Below are 4,777 nucleotides of genomic sequence, written 5' to 3'. Positions count from 1 at the left end.
CCAGCGGTCTCAGAATGGGAAGATAAGGCTCCCGGCCTTATTTGTCTGAATTTGGCACCTGGAATTGGGGCAGGATGCCTATTCCCAAATGCTAGCATTTGCTTTGGGGATATGAGCCAGGTCACGTCTTCTGACTGCTCTTCTGTCAGAGCCTGGGGGAAACAAGCAAACTTTTTTGTAAAATTTCCAGAGCAATGAGGAGGTATTGAAACATTTTGGGCTATGAATAGGGCAGTGATCATGAACTAGAATACTTAAGAGTGGAGGAGATGGCAGAAGAATTCTCCTGACAGACAGAAGGTGTGCACAGTGGTAGATATTTAACTTAGGGTTTTTTCCTCTCTTTATCACTTAATGGGGTCATGTTTATTTAAACAAGGGGTGCAGTTGTGATGAGTGTGTGCATGCAAGTAGGTGGGGTTCTAATTCTGGAGCTCTCTGGGTGCTGTGAGTGGTGCATGAGCCATATAGTGAAGGTATGGACTTCATTTGGCAGTAGTGGCAGAGTGTCGTGTGCACATGCTGGCTGAACAGGGGCCTGAGAAGGTCCTCTGAAATCTCTGTAGGCGATGACTGCCACCCCTTCCTCTGAGTGCAAATTGTTCGGGTCTAACTCAGTGCACCGGCCCATCTGTCATGAGTGGTGACGCATAGGACGGAAACTTCCTAGATCAGTAGGACCCTGCAGCCCTTCGGGAAGGGAGGTGACAAATACATTATTCTGGCAGCTGGAGGAGAAATCTCCTTGAGTCTGATCTGTATGAGGGCCACCTTCCTCTCATTCTCTCAGCCAATGGGTTCTGAGCCCTGCAGAGGGGTGTGTGTGTGTGTGTGTGTGTGTGTGTGTGTGTGTGTGTGTGTGTGTGATTTATTTAGTTTTTGTCTGTCTCCTGTCTATTCCTCTAGCCTCAGTTCTCTAGCTGGAGGCTATGTGCAAAGCAGATTTCAATGTACAAGGAAGCTGAAGTTAAAGGTTGGAGTCTCCAGACCAGTCAGAGTCTGCAGTATGTGCGTTGCCAAAGTTCCTTTGCTTCTCTCTATGCCTATCACCAAGGGGTGGGGGGAGAAGACAACAACCTCAGGTTTAAGGAGGTCCTGCCCCTGCCCGGCCCTGGTTTTCAGCTCCAGTGTGGGCTGTGGCTCTCCCCATCCTGCGCAGGTAGCTAGCCCCTCTCACTCACCTGCTGAGGCTCCACCCTTGAATTAGCCTTCATACTTGACAGGAGACTGATCACAAACAAAAACAATGTGTAGTGTCTCACAAAGATCTCTCTATCTAGAAGGAGATCCTCCTCCTCTCTCTGCCTAGCCTCTTTCTTCCCCTCCCCACTAAGGATCTTAAAAGTAGGTTATGACTTTGCCTAAACACATAAACCTACACATTTAAATGCATAAACACACACAAGTACATATTGGCTCTCTCCCTGATTATTGCTTCCTGACTCCCTTGCTTGGAGCCCATTTCTGGGCAACTGAAAGTAGAGGAATAGAGGCATCTGGAGAGCTGTTCTTGGTGAGTGGGGAGGATGGCTGCCTCTGGGGAGTGTATTAGGAGAATTAGGGGTGGTGGTAATGAAGGGGAAATTGCCAAACAGCTAATACTATGGCTATATGGTTTATGATAGAAGAGGCTGAGAATCAGAGTTTGGGAAAGGCTTCCTATAGGAGGTAGGATTTGAAATGGAACTTGAAGGAAGCCAGGAGACAAGAGATGAAAGAGCATTCTGTCCTCTAAAGTCCCAGGACTGGAATGGGGCCATTTCTCCTTTCCCCTTTTGAGATGCCAGTGCTCCACATGCCGGATATTTATTTACTCTCCCCTAAGTTTTGGCTGGTACAAGTACAGTGGTTAATGTTTAATGTTCCTTTGGGGTAGCTGCAGATTCTATAGAGCTTTTAACCCTAAAAGGAACATGACATAGTGGATAGAGATCTTGTCTCAGAGTCAGGTATGCCAGGGTTCACCAGCCTTTGTCACATGTTGGCAGTGTGACCTTGGGCAAGTCACAGACTCTCTGTGCTCTTGACAGCTCTCTAAGGCTATAAGTTGCAGAGAAGGTATATATCTGGAAGCAGCTCCTCATCAGATGCTCCATATACTGATGAAATCACAGGCATAGTCCAATTCTTTCTCTACCTCGAATAGCAAAAAATAAAAACAAAAAACAAAAAAACTACCTCCCCTCTAAATCTACCAGGGCAGCCAGAGGTTAAAAAACACCACCTGCTTGCTCACCTTGAAATTTTTCCCCTGAAAGTGTTTGGACTGCTTCTTGGGCCCCTTATCAAGCAAGAATGCCTCCAGTTTCGATAATTCCTCTGAACCAGCCCCCTAGTTTCAGGGTTGTAAATCCATCCAGCGGAAACGTAGCACCTGAGCCAAGGTGGGTCAGAGGTGGGGGGAACTGTTTCATGAAAGCCTTCTCAATGTCAAAGGGGTGGAAGAGAGTTGATTGGAAATACCTTAGAGTTCATTCAGATTTAGGATCATCTCTTTGGCATATAATGGGACATGGGGAATGAGAGAAAGAATACGACTTCAGTGAAGGTGGTTACTTGTTATCTTCTGGTTTACTTCCTGATACCCCCTTTTAGGGTTTGCCCATAAATTTGACTTTAGCCCAAGAAGCAGATTAGGTTACAATCAGAGGACCTTCCCTGGTCTGGGACCATGAAAACAGAGAGGACCTTTTGTCTGTGGGGCTTTGACATCTACTGGTGTGGCCCGCCAGAGGAAGAAGGCACTGGAGAAAATATCAGTTTTGTAAAACGTTCCTCTGTGGGAGCAGTAATTCAGGTCCTATCAGACAATTTTCAGGGACAAAATGGTAGAAACAACGACTGTTCCCACATACTCTGTGATGCAGCAACACTGGCTTCCTTTCCTGTTCCTTGGAATAAGATACTACCTCTTCCACTCCAGGCATTTTCACTGGATGTCCTTCTGGTCTGGAATGTTCTCCGTTGCCATCTCTTGTCCCCAGATTTCCCCAGCATCCTTCCTCTTTCAAATTCTACCTAAAATCCTGCCTTCCAATGGAAGACTTTCCCATCCCCTGTAATTCTACAGTCTTCCTTCTGTTGATTACTTCCAGTTTCTTTGTAATAGTTTGCATTTCCTTTCATCCCTTAGCCTGAGCTCTAGGAGGGTAGGGATTGCCTCTTATTTTTAAATTTTTATTTATAACCTCAGCATTTAGCACTGTATCTCCACATAGTAAGTATTTGATAAAAGTATACTGATGAATGACCTTAGTGTTAGAGCTCTTTATATTTGATAAGAGATGGCCAAATCACTGAGACTTTTTTTTCTGGATTTGTGCCAGGCTAAGGAAAAAGGGGGCTGGGGAAGTTAGTCAAAATAACCTTTTAATCTGTCCTACGTGCTTTATGTGTATTTCACTGGAAATTCTCAATCTTAATTCAAAGAATGTAGTCTAAAAGTAATAACTATCTAAAATCATCAAATCATTAAATGTTAAAATAGAAGAAACCTTAGGAGGTCCTCTAGCCTGGCCAATTCTTTTGTGCCTCAGTATCTAAATCTATAAAATGAAGAAACATGACTTGCCCAGGGTCACATAGCTGGTTATTGTACTAACATTGCTCTCTTAACTTCTAGTCCCTGCATTCTCTCCAGTTTTCCATGTTACCACCATTTTACAGAGGAGGGTACTGAGGCCAAGTCTCACTTATTCTCTAGTTCATTGAACCATATTGGTTCTCTTTTATTTTGTTGTTGTCATTCAGTCTTGTCTGATTCTTTGTGACCCCTTTTGGAGATTTCTTGGCAAAGATACTGGAGTAATGTGATATTTCCTTCTTCAATTCATTTTACAGATAAGAAAACTGAGGCAGACAGGGTGAAGTGACTTGCCCAAGGTCACTGAGCTGGCAATGGGTTTGAAATCCATTCTGTGGGGGAGGTTGATTTTATTGGGGTGAGGGGGTAGGGAGGAATACTCGACTTTATCTTTGCCAGGGGTTGGCTAGCCTCACCTGCTGAAGCCCATCCTCTCCTGCTGCCCATCTTATGTTCTTCTCTCCTTAAACCATGTGGCTGCCAGTTTCTATTTGATGATTCTCCAGGTGGTGAGGAATTGTTTTCTTGATCCATGTTGACACCTCCAATTGCAGTTTCAATTCCTCCTCCGTGCAGTGTCGGCCTTGGACTTCTTGGATGATACTTGAGGTCCACCCCCTCCCCACCCTGACTGGCCCGGGAACCTCGTGTGCTGCCGAGGTGCCTGGCCTAGTGCTCTTTACCCCACCCTGCCCCACCTAATGCCAAATACCTTCTCTCCGGCAGGACGGGGCCTTGTGCTTACCAGCTCTGGGTGACTTGTAGGCTGACTCACCTTGCTTAGCCCAAACTTGACTTTGGCACTGGGAGCTAAACTTGGCAGAGGCCCCTTCCAGTCCCCAAAGCCTGAGATTTCAAGTAGGACTGATTTTTCTGGGTGATTTCCCAAGCATTTTGGTGGGTAGCAGGAAAAAAGAAATGACAGGGGGCAGCTAGATGGCTCAGTGGATTGAGAGCCAGGCCTAGAGATGGGAGACCCTGGGTTTAAATCTGGCCTCAGATACTTTCCAGCTGGGTGATCCTGGGCCAGTCACCAGTCACTCAACCTCCACCACATAACCCTCAATGTTCTTCTGCCTTGGAACCAATACAGAGTACTGATTCTAAGATGGAAGATAAGTGTTTGAGAGAGAGAGAGAGAGAGAGGGAGAGGGAGGGAGAGGGAGGGAGGGAGAGAGGGAGAGAGGGAGAGAG

The sequence above is a fragment of the Gracilinanus agilis genome, chromosome 4 (genome assembly GCF_016433145.1).
Source record: "Gracilinanus agilis isolate LMUSP501 chromosome 4, AgileGrace, whole genome shotgun sequence".
Lineage (NCBI taxonomy): Eukaryota > Metazoa > Chordata > Mammalia > Didelphimorphia > Didelphidae > Gracilinanus > Gracilinanus agilis.
Note: the sequence above shows the minus strand (reverse complement) of the source record.